Source organism: Bidens hawaiensis, unplaced genomic scaffold (genome assembly GCF_021521415.1).
Source record: "Bidens hawaiensis isolate Kalapana, Puna unplaced genomic scaffold, B.hawaiensis_p1.1 tig00003506_1, whole genome shotgun sequence".
NCBI classification, from domain to species: Eukaryota; Viridiplantae; Streptophyta; class Magnoliopsida; order Asterales; family Asteraceae; genus Bidens; species Bidens hawaiensis.
In genome coordinates this window covers 334,281-352,988 of record NW_027491197.1, presented here as the reverse complement: position 1 = coordinate 352,988, position 18,708 = coordinate 334,281, and positions in this window count along the sequence as shown.

The window sequence follows — 18,708 nt, the reverse complement described above, 5'->3', positions numbered from 1 at the left end:
TCGTTTTATCGCCATTGGCGGTCCCAAAATCAAAAAAGTTGGCCCCCAATGTTCCCCCGTTAAAAATGACTTAACGACGTTATAGTTTTTTATAGAATTTCAAACTAATGTTTTAGGGCTTTTGATCGTTAGGAGGATACAAGCTGATTGGTGTAAAACTTAGCTCGAAACAATGATCAAAACGACTCGATTTTGGTTAATTGTAAGTTCAAACACCCGAATTGAAGCATTGTTTCGTCATTTTGAAGCACTATTTCAAACTAAGTTTTACACCAATCGACTTGTATACTCATAACGATTAAAAACCCTAAAACATTGGTTTGAAATTCAGAAAAAACTATAACGCCGTAAAGTCATTTTTAACGGGGGACCATTGGGGGCCAACTTTTTTGAATTTGGGACCGCCGGTGACGATAAAACGAATATGGATTATTATCGGCTAATATAATTTAAAAGGGATTATTAAAATCCAATATTCCTATTTTTTTATATACAATATTTGTAATTTTAACCTACATATCAAAATTAGTAGTCTCATTTTGTTTTTTTATTTCAACTTTAGATAATAAAACACATCACTTACCACGCGTTAAAACAGGTTGTCTCAAAAACAAATCAAACCATCTATAGTGATTGACTTTAGCTTTTATTAATCTTCATTGCAAAACAAACATAAAGTTAAAATTTCTTTATTTAAAATTAATTATTTAAAACACCCGAATTGAAGCATTGTTTCGTCATTTTGAAGCACTATTTCAAACTAAGTTTTACACCAATCGACTTGTATACTCTTAACGATTAAAAACCCTAAAACATTGGTTTGAAATTCAGAAAAAACTATAACGCCGTTAAGTCATTTTTAACGGGGGACCATTGGGGGCCAACTTTTTTGAATTTGGGACCGCCGGTGACGATAAAACGAATATGGATTATTATCGGCTAATATCATTTAAAAGGGATTATTAAAATCCAATATTCCTATTTTTTTGTATACAATATTTGTAATTTTAACCTACATATCAAAATTAGTAGTCTCATTTTGTTTTTTTATTTCAACTTTAGATAATAAAACACATCACTTCCCACGCGTTAAAACATGTTGTCTCAAAAACAAATCAAACCATCTATAGTGATTGACTTTAGCTTTTATTAATCTTCATTGCAAAACAAACATAAAGTTAAAATTTCTTTATTTAAAATTAATTATTTAAAACACCCGAATTGAAGCATTGTTTCGTCATTTTGAAGCACTATTTCAAAATAAGTTTTACACCAATCGAATTATATACTCTTAACGATTAAAAACCCTAAAACATTGGTTTGAAATTCAGAAAAAACTATAACGCCGTAAAGTCATTTTTAACGGGGGACCATTGGGGGCCAACTTTTTTGAATTTGGGACCGCAGGTGACGATAAAACGAATATGGATTATTATCGGCTAATATCATTTAAAAGGGATTATTAAAATCCAATATTCCTATTTTTTTTGTATACAATATTTGTAATTTTAACCTACATATCAAAATTAGTAGTCTCATTTTGTTTTTTTATTTCAACTTTAGATAATAAAACACATCACTTCCCACGCGTTAAAACAAGTTGTCTCAAAAACAAATCAAACCATCTATAATGATTGACTTTAGCTTTTATTAATCTTCATTGTAAAACAAACATAAAGTTAAAATTTCTTTATTTAAAATTAATTATTTTAACTAAATCAACGTGAAAATTTGTTACTTATAAAAGCTTAATATGAATAACTAATACAACATATTTATATAAAACTAAATAATATATCTATGTTTGAATTAAAATTTTAAATTAAAATATAATTATTAAAAAGAGAAAATAATTGATTAAGAAGGAAAAAAGAGTTAAATATAAAAATAATAATTAAAAAGGAAATACATTTAATAAGAGAGAGAGAGGGGTGGGAAAATTTGTAAGAAGCTATCTTGGGGGGGGGGGGGGGGAGGGGATGGCATCACTTATCACACACCCCACCCAATCAAATGGTGTCACATCACCAACCCCAAATCCATCACATGTGATGGTTTTTTACTAGGGGTGGTGGTGTGGTGTGATGGAATTGATTTTCACCCAATCAAATGGTCCTCATCATCCCCAACGGATAGATTTCTTGGTTTTCACCCATCACCACGCGTGATGGCCATCACGCAAAGGACCTCCATCAAGCTTGATAGGGGAGTGGCGGCGGTGTTAAAAAACCCATCACGCGTGATGGGTGCTCCATCACGTGGTGCCCGGGTCCTCTTATGTGATGCCATGTGACATTAAGAACCTTTATTTATTATATAGTATAGACTAGGTTATTGACCCGTGTACAACACGGGTGGAATATAGAAATCATCAACTAAAGACATATTTAAGATGATAAAAGTTTGTTTCATATGTTTATTGGGAGAATTATTTGATATAATTGCAATTCATATTCCTAGGTAAACAAAGTACTTAAAACAAAAATATACTAAAAAAAATATTCATAAAACATTATTTGGAAACATAATTTAAAACTTTAAAAATTACAAATTCATAAACTGCTAAATATTTCCTTATAAACCATATTTGTTGTCTTGTTTGTAACTTTACCTTACTTTTCCAAAATATACATTTTAATACCATTCTATTCTTCACTATTGATAAAGCAACATATTGTTGACCATAATTAGAAAAGGGGTCTCTCATATATATTCCAACTATTGCTAGAGATCTACTTTGAGTCGTTGCAATTATATCGCGCTAATCTATTGTGTCATCAATATCACCAACGATTAACGCTGCAACTTTAGAAATTTTTGGCAGGTTGTAAGTCCGTGCATCTTTTTGCCTTGTTCCAATAATTCACAACTTTAAATCCATACCGGGATCGTTTTTAAAACAATCTCTTACCATACGGTATCCTTGAACCAAAAGATTTTGAGAATCCAACATTATCTTCATGTAATTCTTTATTTCTTTATCTAACATTTCCGAACTTGATTCTAAGTCGTTACGTAAGAAAATGATTATGTGTTAAAAATAATAGATTGTTCATAAAAAATATTGAAAATAATAAATGATGTTTTAAATATCCACCTTGAGTCGTGACAATTATGATATACAATACGTAAATTCAGTTATTTCATATAATAATCTTTATTTATGGTTTTTTTAATAAGTTTTTGATATATTTATCCACTATTAATTCAAAGTGTCAAACCAAAATTTGGTGTGATTTATTATAGAAATAAAAATTAATACCGATATTATTATATTACATTTTGTGGGCATAAAAATGATATTTTCGAAAAAAAATATTATCACGGATTTAAAATATAATTTTACGAAGACTAAAATTTTGTTGTAAAAAAATTATCTTAAAATAAAAAGAGAAATGTTCAACACGGGTTAGTAAATCAAAGAACCGTTTACCACACAGGTGGAAAATATATATTATGTTATACACTATAATGAATTGTAAAAAGTTGTATTTCTAAAAAAAATATAACTATATATGAATTATAAGGTATTTATAAGAATAAAATTACAAGTTCAATTATCTTTATAACTTAAACCATGAACCAAAAAAATACATTAAGAATAACATGTAAAATCTATTTAATTCATATGTTACATGCCCAAAAACTTTGTAACATTAAGAAAAACATTCAAAAATATATGCTTTAGTAGGTTATGGGTTAGTGACCCGTGTACTACACGGGAAAAAATTATATAAAAAATGTCAATTATAAATATATGCTAATATATTGAAATATATTGTGAATCTTTTACTTATATGAACTAAATAATTTTATATAAATGTTATGTTTTTGAAATGTATCCAAAAATGGAATGTGTAGTAAGTCATTGCTAATAATTATAATATTTCATTTACTGAACTACTCACTAAACTTTCTTTGAAAATGATCAAATAAGAATGCAAGCATTGTTATGATCCTTAAACTCTTTTTGTTTTAGCCTATCACATTTAAATACAATCACAAAAATAATATAAAGAAAATCAATTGAATGTTTAAGAATCTAATTGGTGATAAAAAGAAAAAATCAACCACAAAGTAAAAAATAAAATTAGAAATAATATATATATATATATATATATATATATATATATATATATATATATATATATATATATATGTCAAAATTTGAGAAATCTTAAAATTACTTAATGATTTGATTAATTTTAGTTTTTTTTGAAAGTATTAAAATCCTGTAACAATAATATTATATAAGACATTTATGAACATATTAAAAGATAAATATTCAAATATTGATATTGATATAATAAAGGAAATCATTATTGTAAGTCAAATCAAATATTAAATGTTACCATAATTATATTAATTATACATCTATATACCCATAAATAACTATATAATTATAGTAATACTTTGAATAATTGACTGAAAGCTTAAAAGCTGCAATATAACTTGTTGATCATTCAAAAAAATAACTACAATATAATAAAAATCTATAATACCTAAAAACAAAATATGAATAATAACGTGATAGTAACCCAATCACCAACATCACATATTAACTCACAAATCTGTTACCTATACAGCTTGAGAAATCTTGACTAAATAATTTAGATATAATTACAAAATTTATAATCAAATCGGTTATTTAGAAATACTCCCAAAAATTATGGAAACATTTATGATTTTTGAAACATTAAAATAGGGGGGTTTATTTTAGACAATAATTTTGACATTTATGGATAATTAAAAAATAGTCAAATATTAAAAATGAAAACCTTGATGAGATGAAGAAATGAAAACCTTTAAAGGTTAGTTGAAAGATTGTCAAATTTCGTATTTAAAATAGGTTTAAATTTATTGTGAATATTAAGACTAAACTAAGGGTATTATATAAAACATAAATAAATAAATAAATGTATATTTTATTATAAATGAATGTTTAATTTAACTTTTGTTTCGTTACATTCAATGACTCAAAAGTTAGATATATTAAATCGAAAAAGTAAGGTTGTATTTTACTAATTTTACTAAATAATATAGACATACTTGTAAAATTTAAAACAAAATTGGTTAATTAGAAAGCTTTCAAAAATTATCGAAATATTTTTGACCTTTGAAACATTAAAATGATGACTTTTGAAACACTAAAAAATGGTCAAATATAAAAAATGGAAATCTTGATGAGATTGAAGAGTATGGAAACCTTTAAAGGTTTGTTGCAAAATTGGTCAAATTCCGTATTTAAAAAGGGTTTAAATTTGTTATGAATATTGAGAATAAATTAAGGGTATTATAAAAACATAAATAAATAGAAGCCAATAATAAACTGGAAAATAATTTGTGTAAAAAAATAAAAAATAAATAAAATTAACGCACATGTTAACAATTGATAGAAGTTTCAAGATAAGATTCAAACGTGCTAACAGCCAAAATAAAAATTGATCATATAAAAATGATTTAATTTACATGAACTGTGTAACCTGTATAAATACATAAATAATCGTAACTTAATATCTATTGTTGTACAAAAATAAAACCAGTTTTCCATTAAATACTCCTTCCAGGCAATTAGCTATTTTATAAGTTGGGTCGCTATAACCTGAAATGATTAAAATTAAATTAATGTTACATAATATACTATTCCGGCTAAATTAAAAATAAATACATATATTTTGGTCTAGTTAGATTTACCAATGGTGGATAGATGCAATTAGAGAAATTTTAATCACAGCCTAAATAAACCATTAATTGTATGAAAGATAGAGTAGTTATAGAAACTTCAACATGCAATTTGAATCTTGGAGTTTGATGTAGAACCTAAACAGATTATAGGAAAATCATATTAGAATTAAAAACAATACAAACAACAAAGTGCAAAGAAAATGAAATGACAATGACAATAGCGAATAATACATAAGAATCGACCATTAGCGTATAATAAATACATTACTGGAAAATATGGAAAAGAAAGTCGGAAAAAATGGCTAAACCGCAAGATATATATATATATATATATATATATATATATATATATTTATATATATATATATATATATTTATTTATATATATATATATAGAGAGAGAGAGAGAGAGGGAGAAAGATATAAAATCATTTTTATGGACCAGTCCTCTTCTAGTTTATTGTTGTCCTTCAAACGCCATAGTCTAAGTATACGAACCTTCAGTACATAATTGTTGTTCGAAACATCCAAACCGTTGAACATGGTAATGCTTGATGCTTCCATGTTGCTGTGTAACAAATAAAAATTCAAGCAAAGATTCAAGATTTATTAATTAACTTTTAGATGAGTTAAAAAAAATCTTTATCCGTATGAAAGAAAATGAAAGAAAAACGTTGACAATGATACAAATATGAATCGAAGAGTAAGTAAGTGAGAAGTGTGTGAATCTCTTTATTCTAGTTATAGTATATATAGATAAACAATATTTGTTAGAAAGTTTGAATTGTTAAAAAAAAGGAAAGGTATAAATACAGTTAATTTAGGGAATACAATCAGGGATTTCAAAAAATGTAATTGATATTGATATAAAATTATTTTGCTACTAATAAATATAGTAAAATTAAAAAATATATTAGGGATTTGTATAATAACCGATTAATAAATATAGTAAATTTGCAGAATGTAATTAGGGACTTATTTTTAACAAAATCATAATAACTCATAAGTCATAAATGATATAAATTCAATTATATTATAATTAATGTTTACAAAATTTGACATTAAGTTGAATACGAATTCAAATTGATATAAATTTAATTATATTATAATTAATGTTTGCAAAATTAGACATCAAGTTGACTACGAATTCAAATTCCGATTTTGAAAAGTTGTTAGGTATTATTAATGATATGAATCAATAAAAATCAAAATACTATAATTGTAATTTGGAATCAATTACACATTAAAAATTTAACAAATACCATAATTGAAAATTAATCAATGACACATTAAAAATTAAAAATTTAACATTTAACTTATAATGTAATTGAAATCTGGAATGAATTATACATTAACTATTAACCATAGGAAACATAGGAATTATCAATTAAAAATATCAATTAACATTAACAATTAAGATTAAGAATTAAACATGCTATCCTAACAATATAAAATACTAACCTAGGATAATTAAACATACTATCCTAACAATATAAAATATTAACCAGAAAAAACATCGATTGACGGTAAAACAACCATCGAAGTGAAGATCTGATTAACAATCGACATGGATCTACTCATCGATTGACGAAAATCGTTTCCGGGATGTAATTGAGTATTCCGTTTATTGTCGATTGCTCTTATTTAGACGAACGACGGTGTCAATTGAATATGTCGGATCTAATCAAATCATTGTCTGATTGACATAAAATAATAGCCGATTGTATGGAGGATTTTGTTGATTAGCTAAGGTTGAGTATGAAGGAAAGGGTGTAATGAAGTTGAAAGAATTGAAACTTGGAAACCGGTATTATTATTGACTTAAATGAATACATTAATTATTTTAATTATTAGGAATATAATTTATGTTTGATTTATTTAAATGATAAGAAAAATAGAGAAGTGCAAGATAATTTTGGAAGGAAAGGTAATCTTCTAATAGGAAAGGGGCATGTGGAGGCAAACTAATTTGTTTTAATAGTATAGTAGGATTAGATTTACGTAATAGTTTCCAAATAATGGTTTAATCGTCAGCTACTGATCGGTTTCACGTCCAACATTAGGAATATAAATTACGTGTCACAAAGTAAATATGGTGGTGTCGATGTTTGTATCCAAGACCTCCACAATATATTCTCATTTCTTTTACCACTTATGCACTAACAAGGACATAATAGTTTGGGTATGGTATGAACCATGCAACATTTGGGCCGTTTATGTACCTTTTCTTACATAGAAAACTAAAAATTATTAATTGATTCTCAATTCATCATCTAATTTTTTTATATAGTTTTATGAATTATAGGACAGGATTAAAAATGATTGAGTGGAGGAGATTAAAAAGTTTGTGACTTTTTTATAAATTTGGAAAAAATCTGTTTGCTCCAGTTTATTTTTTAAGATTTGTTTAAATTGGTTGTAAGTAGAGGAGAGAAAAATTTTAATGTTAAATACAAAAAATATATTATTTAATTGAACATGGTAGAAACGTAGTGTTTTTTAGTGTAATTATAGAGATGAGATAGGCTGGGAATGCTCTAAGAATGACAAATAGGGAATATGTGAAATGCCCCGTGTATATACTTTTTCACTCATGTATCAGAGTTTTGCGTGACACGTTTGATCAATATACTTCACGAAGGGTTTTACAATTTGATACATGTGATGTTTGTAAAATGAGTATATATCATTAATTTATAATTTCAAAGCTCGTTTAAATACATACAATTAGAGATTGTTGTTATTTCTAATGTTTTATGACGAGTATGATTTACATTAATTCAAGCATGCGATATGTGCTTTGCAAAGTGGTATTGTGTAATGTTACCAACCTGTAAGTATTTGAGAGTACGCGTGGCCATAAAAATAGACATTACAATAAGTTTAATGCTTAAATTGATCAAGCAAGTATGCAATAGCTTGTGCGTGAGTAAAAGTGACCCAAATTTGTTTGAGCTAAAACTGGGTAGCCAAATATAAGCTAATCAAAAAGTGAGAACAAAAGTTGTGTCGTGTCGTTATTGTAAGTATGCAGAAGATGTTGGGAGTCTTCATTATGTATACATAAATATGCCTTATTCTTTGTGCAACTTTCAGTGGTCTACAATGCATGTTAATTGAATGATCAAAACTAGCAGTATAAGTATAGTACCAATGTTACGTTACTTTGCTAAGAATTAACTATGGCAGGGCCTTTGAAAAACATTGTTATTGTTGTGAAAACAACATATCAACAATATAGAAAGAAAATAAGTTTAAGAAGAATTGTTATGATATCACCAAATAACACACTTATATAGAGGATCATGAGATAATTTCATTTTATGGAGAGAACTAGAGAACTAATAATGAAGTATTTTTAATTTAATTAAAAAAATATTTTAATTTTTTTTCTTTCATCCTTCTTATATGTTGTTATTCTTAACCACAACAAAAAATAAAAATAAAAAAAATTAACGAGTAATGCATATATGCAATACACCGATTTTTTTTATAATGCATATGTGCAATAGTGTGCATTTTGATATTTGAAATAGTGTTGAATAACATATATATAGTTGTTTGTATTGTTTATTTGCAATAGTGTTATATTATATACAAAAATTAAAAAAAAAATCGATGTAGTGCATATGTGCATTAGTGTTGTATTACATATATGCGATAATGTGTTTTGCATACAATTATTAGTGTCCTATTTGCATATATTCAATAGTGTGTATTGAATAATGAAATTGTGTTGTATTATATGCAATAAAACACTATTGTATATATGCAATAGGCATTAGTGCACATATGCATTACAGTACTACACCGACAAGTTTTTTTTAGTATCAATATCATCTTATTATTAGAATGAGGAAAGCAAAAAAAATCACAAAATAATTTTTTTTAAAATAGTTAAAAATAATTCTTTACTAGTTTTCTCTTTAAAAAGAGTTCTCTCTAAATCCCCCCCCCTATATATATATATATATATAAAGGAGAGATAATTTGAAAACATGTTGAGTTTTAAAAACTTTAAAAACTTAATTTTTAACCACACATTAATTAACTGTTATAAAGTATGTAGTTAGAAATTAAACTTAATATACTATTAATATAGGAGAGAGAAATAATAATATTACTAAATGGTGAAAAAAGTATGCATACAAATAAGACAAAACATTAATATTGTACTTTTATATTTAATTATAATAATTTTTTACCATTTTATTTTTTTATTAAAAAATAATATTCTAATTTAAATCAAATATTTTTTGTCATTACCCAAATTACAGTTACATCAATTACACTAATTACCCAATCATTAAATACACAAATTACACAAATTTTTCAATTACATATATTACACAAAAACATAAATATTACATAAGATGCACAAATTACACAATATTATCCAAATTACATAAATTATACAAATTATATACCAATTACATATATTACACAAAAATACACATTTACATAAAGTATACAAATTACATAAAGTACGATTAATCTTTTATTTCATAAATTTTAAACCTAAAAATCTATCATTCTTGTATAAAACAAAAACCAAATTGAATATACACTAATAAAACTAATAATACAATTATAGCATGCATACTTATTACACCCCATCTTAGACCTGGGCGTATGACCAATAGTTGGCACCACATTTGTAAATAATTTAGAGTTACGTAGTAAAAGCGGAAGTCTTGAAAACATGTGGATTTGAAATATAATATTTGCATTACAAAGACGGGATTATAAAATACCCGTTTTAAGTTAAAAAAAAATATTACTCGTTAAATTTACAAACCACCATTTTTATATTTAAGTTTTATACAAAAAGATCCGAGCCATCGGATATCTTGAGCACTTCGTCTTCCTAAGCTCTAACTTTGGTCACATGCAAAATTTTAAGAAAATACATCAGCAACGAATGCTGGTGAATATCCTGACGTTAAATTATTTTCTTTTACTTTATTACCTCGAGACTACGCATGTCTCGGCCCATAGTGGCTTAGGAATAACAAAGCTAAAACAACACAAATATAAACTCGAGTCTTTACACTAAATACCTCAGCAAACACCGCAGTGTTCGACTTAGTTAAGTACCTATATATATACACATGGTCGTGCTCCCCGCATGAAAGCGTAATACGATCAGGCGTGGTGCGGTGTGCCCACCGTGTATACCACATATGTAAGGATCCAGACAAACGTATATTACAGCCTGAGGGCTAGGCTTATACTCTTGTTTATAAATGTTTTTAGAGACACGTAGTCTTATTTAAACCTTTTCATTTAACACGTTTGACTCATTTGAAAACAAGTTTGTAAAGTTTGGGGCGTATTCACCTTTTTTATTTGGATCGACTTCAATTCACCGTCCGAGGGTCTTTCCCGTTGCTATCTCGCACCTATAGTACGAGTATAACCTTTTGTTAGTCGGATATACAATCCGGCTTAAGACCTTTAGTCTTTTATAATCTTTACCTCGATTATGTGAAAATTTAGTTCAAATCTCTTTTCTTTTCTTTACTTTAAAACCTTTAGTTAAAAAGTGTTCTTTTTCTTTTATAAATTAAAAGTCTTTGTTTTAACCTATATTCCTTTATAATATAAACCTTTAGTTTATTTTCATAACACCCTACGTTTCTTCTTCTTTAAGAAACGTATTATTTTCTTTTCTTTATTATTTAAGAATAGTTATTATTGCTTGAATAATATTCTATAACAAAGAATCATATATATAATCACACATATATATATATACATATCTCTTTCTTTTCTTTTCTTTTCTTTGTTATATGTTTCTTTTATTTATCGAAGTATCGAGTATAACCTCGACTTAGGGTGTTAAGCCTTTATAATATTTTATCATTATTTTATTCGTCATTATGCCTACCTTTGTTGGCTTATGAAACTTTATAAAATTGAGCAACACTTCAACGCCGCTTCGCCTTCTTTTTCTTCTTGACCAAAACCCTTTTTCCTTCGACACCTCTTCTTCACACGAACAACGATAAACTCCAACACTTCTCTACACACCAACACGCTTCTCGAGACGAGTCGTTGAGATGTCAGAATAGCAACACCTTCTTTGTGGATCATCGATGGGATGTGGCACAATATCGAGGAAACGTCGGTTATTTGACAAGATTATCGAGGAATCGAGGGCACGAACTTCGAGGTAATCGAGGGTATGTTTCTTGGGCTTAGAGAGATGCTAGAGAGAGAGATATAAGTGAAATTTGGTGTGAATTGTGAAGAACCCGAGCTTGCTATTTATAGGCAAAATCTGAGGAGGCATCGCGATACGCGATGGCCTTAAGCTAGCCCGTCGCGTATCGTGACGTAGCCACGGCCAGTCACCATATAGGTATGCCACGTGGCGCCACGTGTGGCCACGTGGCATGCCACGTGCCTCACTGTCAGACAACCCATCGCGACACGCATTGGGTTTCCCTTCTGATCCATCGCGATAGGAAACTAGAATTTTTGTTTTAAACCCTAAGGTTTAGAATTTGACAGTTTTGATCCTTTGATTTTGAAAATTTGGTATTTTTAATCCGATATTTTCCCGATGTTACATCCTCCCCACCTTGAAATAAATCTCGTCCTCAATATTGCTTCTTTAGAATAAGTGGGGATATTCTTCTTCATTCCGGATTCAAGTTCCCTAGTGTACTCGGGGCCTCTTCGTGAGTCCCACTTTACTTTCACTATCTTAAATGTTCATCTCTTTAATTTCTTTAGTTTCGAATCTTCGATTTGTATTGGTTTTTTAACAAATTTTAAGTTCTCGTTAATTTCAACATCTTTTAATGGCATAGTTAGAGATTCGTCGGTTAAACATTTACGCAGATTCGAGATATGGAATACATCGGGTATCCCTTGAATTTCCTCGGGTATTCGCAATCGGTATGCAACAGTACCAATTCGTTCAAGTACCTCTAAGGGTCCAACGAATCGAGGACTTAGCTTTCCTTTCTTTCCGAAACGAACTACGCCTTTTCATGGCGAGACTTTCAAAAGAACTTTGTCACCAATATTGAATTCCAACGGCTTACGACGGACATCAGTGAAACTATTTTGGCGATCACGGGCCGTCTTAAGTCGTTCGCGGATTTGTAATATTTTGTCGGTGGTTTCTTGGACTATCTCGGGTCCAGATAATTGATTGTCTCTGGATTCAGACCAACACACTTTCGACCATATAACGCCTCAAATGGTGCGTCTTGAATACTCGTGTGATAACTATTGTTGTACGAGAATTCCATTAGGGGCATGTGGTCGTCCCAACTTCCACCTAAGTCTATCACACAAGTGCGGAGCATGTCTTCCAACGTTTGAATTGTCCTTTTGCTTTGCCCATCAGTTTGTGAATGATAGGCGGTGCTAAGGTTTAACTTTGTGCCTAACGCTTGTTGGAAGCTTTTCCAAAAATGAGACGTAAAACAGTTGTCTCGATAAGAAATTATAGACAACGGTACTCCATGCAAAGTAACGATGTTGTTCACATAGATGCGCGCTAATCTATCCATTGAATACGATTCGTTGATGGGGTATGAAGTGTGCGGATTTTGTTAATCTATCCACAATAACCCAAATAGCATTATGTTGTCGAGTCGTTTTCGGGAGTTTAGTGATGAAATCCATGGTTATTAACTCCCACTTACAAACAGGAAGTTCGGGTTGCTGAAGCAATCCCGATGGCTTTTGATGTTCATCCTTGACTGTTAAACAAGTTAGACATTTCGCAACATGCAAAGCGATGCTCTTTTTCATCCCATTCCACCAGTAGTTTGGTTTGAGATTTTGATACATTTTGTCACTACTGGGGTGCATCATGTATTTGGACTTATGAGCTTCATTAATTATTCTTTCTCGCAAGTCCCCAACGATTGGTACCCAAATCCTATTACCGAGTCTAAGGATACCATTGTCACCCTTGACTAGCGAGTCAATGGTGCTGTTACGTTTTTCATCGGTGATCTTGTTTTCATTGATCGCTTGTAGTTGAGCAGATTTGATTTGTTCGAGAAGATCTACTTGAAGTTCTAGTCTTAATTCTCAGACTCTTCTTGGCTTTTCATGTTCCTTACGACTTAAGGCATCGGCCACAACATTGGCTTTGCCTTTGTGATAAACGATCTCGCAGTCGTAGTCGTTGAGAGTTTCCATCCATCATCGTTGACACATGTTAAGCTCTTTTTGCTTGAATACGTGTTTCAAACTCTTGTGATCGGTATACACGATAAATCTTACTCCATAGAGATAGTGCCTCCATATTTTCAAAGCAAAAATTATGGCACCTAACTCTAGATCATTTGTTGTATAATTCTTTTCGTGCACCTTGAGTGGATGAGAGGCATAAACGATCACTTTCTTTCGTTGCATCAGTACGCATCCTAACCCGGAATGAGACGCATCACTAAAGATAATGAAGTCTTCGGTACCTTCTGTCAAGGCAAGTATAGGTTCTTGGGTAAGCTTTTGTTTAAGTATATTGGACACCTCTTGCTGCTTAGTTCCTCATTCATACTTGATGTTTTGCGAGTCAAAGAAGTTCGGGGAACGACTATACGAGAAAAGTTTTCAATGAACCTACAATAATAGCCGGCCAATCCTAAGAAACTTTGGATCTCGGTTGGCAACTTTGGGATCTCCCACTTAGAGATAGCTTCAATCTTAGCGGGGTCCACTTGAATACCACTGACATTGATGATCTGACCAAGAAATTGTACTTCGTGCAACCAGAACTCGCACTTCGAGAACTTGGCGTACAAGTTCTCGGTTCTAATTATTTCAAGCAATGTTCGGAGGTGATTTTCATGCTCATCCTTAGATTCAGAATAAATAAGTAGGTCGTCGATGGATACGATAACAACTTTATCTAAGTATGGCTTGCAAATTCGATTCATCATATCCATGAATGCAGCTGGCGCTTAGTAAGTCCAAATAGCATAATGGTGAACTCATAATGGCCATACCTTGTTCGGAATGCGGTTTTCGGAATATCCTTGGATTGGACTTTGAGTTGATGGTAACTAGAATGAAGATCGATTTTGGAAAAGAAGCTTGCGCCTTGGAGTTGGTCAAAGAGATCATCGATTCGAGGGAGTGGATAACGATTCTTGATAGTAACTTTGTTCAACGCTCGGTAGTCAATGCACATCCTCATGGATCCATCTCTCTTCTTGACAAATAGAATTGGTGCTCCCCATGGTGAAGAACTCGGTCGAATGAAGCCTTTCTCAAGAATCTCTTCGAGTTGTTTCTTTAATTCCTTCATCTCAGTTGGCGCTAAGTGATACAGTGTTTTGGCGATCGGAGCAGTACCGGGAATGAGATTGATCCTAAACTCTACTTCACGATCGGGAGGGATTCCAGGAAGTTCGTTGGAAAAACATTGGCAAATTCAGAGACAATAGGCACGTCCTTTATCTCCTATGGTTTGGATTCTTCAGTGGCATAGGCAATGAATGCTAAACATCCTTGATTCAAACATTTGTTAGCCCTAATCATTGAAATTATGCTAACTTGGCCAGCATCTTTGTCCTCTTCAATTCGAATAGTTCGTTTATCAGGTGCTTGAAGTTCAACGGTTTTGCTATTGCAAATGATACGAGCATGATTGTTGGATAACCAGTCCATACCAAGTACAATATCAAAACCAGCAAGAGTCATTGGCAATAATTGAATGGGCAGAATATAACCAGCTAAAAGAATTTTTCTGTTTTCAAAGGCTTCGGAGATCATAACTATTTCACCGCTAGCAGTCTCGATGCTTAAACTTTTATTTAGTTTTGTTAAAGGTTCGTTTAATAGACTACAAAAGTTATAATCTATAAAACTTAAATTGGCACATGAATCAAACAAAACTCTAGCATAAGTGTCATTGACTAGAAACTTACCGATGATGGTTTTCGGCATGTCAGCAGCCTTTTTAGTGTCAAGAATGAAGACTCTTGCGTTGCCTTTCTTGGCTTGACCACTTCCACCCGCACCAACAGTCACGGGTTTGTTTTTAGGGAATTCAAAGCTAAGATGCCCCATTTCCTTGCAGTTGTAACAAGTCATCCTTTTCTTCCAGCAATCGATCGTTGCGTGAAGGCCTCCTACGGCCATCAGGGCCTAGCAAGAAGCATAATTCTGTTCCAAAGCTTCGTTTCATTCCAGCAACAAGGGCTATAGCTAGTAAAGCAGGTAACAAAGTCCCAGGGCCAGGTCTATTACATGATTCACAGAAAGTTGCAGTGGTAGACGGAGTGAAGTGGCATCGACCTTTGTGATACCTTTTGCATGTTTTACATGGCGTGGTATTAGAACTGAATCTAGTTTGGTTTTGATTTACGCCTTTGCCCTTGAATCGGGCACTTCCTCTCGTTCTCCTTTGGTCGTTGGTCGATACGACCTTCTTGTCCTCCTCCTTATTGCGGATCATGCCGCCCATTAGATAGCCAGCTAACTCCATCGCGGAGTCGGAAGTTTGTGGGAGATGAGATCTCACCATGACACGGATTTCCCGCGGCAATCCCCATATGTATCGGGTGACTTTGCTGGACTCAGAGTTAACCAGCTGGGGAACGAGGCGCAGTACTAGTGGAACTTGGTATTGTATTCGCGGAGGTTAGTTCCCGCGACTTTGTGAATGAGAAATTTAGTTTGGATTTGGTATGTCTCATGCATCGGACATAATTTCGCCATCAACATCTCCTTGAATTCTTCCCACGATAGATTGTACATCACTTGTCTTCCTCTACTCATAATCAACGCGTTCCACCATTCTAACGCTTCACCTTTGAACATCTGGGCAGGGTATTGAATCTTCTCTTGATCATAAAATTTGCTTATGCTTACTATCGATTCCATCTCTTCCAGCCATCTCACAGTTGTAATGGCTCCCTTGTCACCATGAAACTCTTTGGGTCCATAATATTTGAAATCTTTGAATGAACAACCACTTATCTTTAACTTCTTAAACTCTTGTCTAATACAATCTCCAACATTTGACTCATGTGCACTCTCTTCAATATGGGATGGTTTTGGACGGGATTTGACAGATTTACGAGAAAGTTCAACAGATTGGGAATGTTTAGATTGTTTAGATTGAGATCTAGCTTCGGTTTCATCCCTAACGGCTTCTTTGATCATGCGTTGAATTTGATTCATATATTTGTCGGGAATTTGTTCGTCTTGTTCTTTCTCAGGATCTTTTCCCTTTTCTTTTCTTATTTCAGCTTCTTTTCGAGCATTTTCAATATTATTTCTTTGTTGAGACATTGTTCTTTTCTTTTTGACTTTTTCTTTTAACTGAAATTATTTTCTTAAAACACACATTTTATTTATTTCACAATATATATATATATATCTTAACATGATATATATATATATATATATATATATATATATTTATTTATTTTTACAACATTCATATATATATCATTTACTTGATATATATGTACTTATCCTTATTATACACATATTACACATATCATGTATTCGTACATCAAACACACATATTCCTCACAATACCACTCTCTCATATCACATTTCTTCAGTCCTTGATAAACTTCTTTACCATCTTTGTCATCTTGTTATATTTCCTTAGAAGTTTTTCTCCCATCTTCTTCTTCTTCTTTCCATACACAGATATCTTCTTTCTCAAGTCATCTGTTTCATGTAAGGCTCGGTTTAAATGCTCCTCTTGTGACTGAGGGATCTCGTTTGGGTATCCATACTTTGGTGGCAGATCGCGGTACCCCATCATGACCACATCGTAATGGTTCCTCGGATCTGGGTATGGCGATGCGGTGACGTTAGACGAGTAATTGAAGAAAGCTTCAGCAGCCTCATTCTGCTCACAGATTTCATTTGCTTGGTCTTCAATTTACGGAATCTCGCCTTGGTATGGTGGGAAGCTTGATGATATTTTGTTTTTGAGTTCCTCGAGATATGGCACATAAGGATCGACAGAGCCATAACTTAGATTTCGGTGAGAGAATGTTTCTTCCGTTGGTGTTGTTACTTCGTTGGGGTTTTCTGGATATTCCTCTTCGGATTCTTCTTCCAGATCCTCTTCTTCCTCAGGTTCCTCTTCCTCCATCAGCTGGGCAGTCTCCTTCACTATCGAGGGCATGCGGAATCTTTCGTATGGAATCATGACTCTCATTTTAGGCTTGGGGGACGACCCTTCATTGTAAGGCCCCGTTACCAGTGCCTCACTTTTGACGTTGGATTTATTCATAAACGCAGTTCTAAATATCAGAGTTAATAAAAACATTCGCAGAATATTAAAACATTCAAACCATTACATTACATAACCATATTTCTTGTCTTAAGGAGCATTCCAAATATTTTAACATAAAACATTGTCTTTAAAATAACATAGCATTTCCTTGAGATGCCAACTTCTTCAAGTCCATGCCATGTGCCTCCTCTTAAGCGATCTTCCTCATTCTACTCACCTGCGTGCATACTAAAGTCAGCTACGCTGAGTGAGTTCTAGTTAATCATACAACATACAATCTGTTCTCAAACTTGCACACGAGCCCGAAGGTGTGTACATTATTCATACCTTGCTTTACATACATAAATATCCATACTACTTAAAGAGCCTTCCGCCCTATAAACTCATAGATATTATATGGGTCTGGTCCCCAACATCACAGATATTATTAGGGTCTGATCCCTACCATCACAGATATTATAAGGGCCTGGTCCCTATCCTCACAGATATTATTAGGGTCTGGTCCCTATCCTCACAGATATTATTAGGGTCTGGTCCCTATCCTCACAGATATTATTGGGGTCTGGTCCCTTTTAATTCATGCTACTGAAACATACCTGTCCTTTACATATTTTCCTTGACAATACGTACAATCTCCGAAGAGCGTTCACGTACCGTCAACATATCATGCTTACTTTGTACTTATTTATTCATACATCATTTATGCATCACATATATTCATACATACATCATTTATACATCATATATATCATTCATAACTTTGACTATCACCTAACGGTACATGC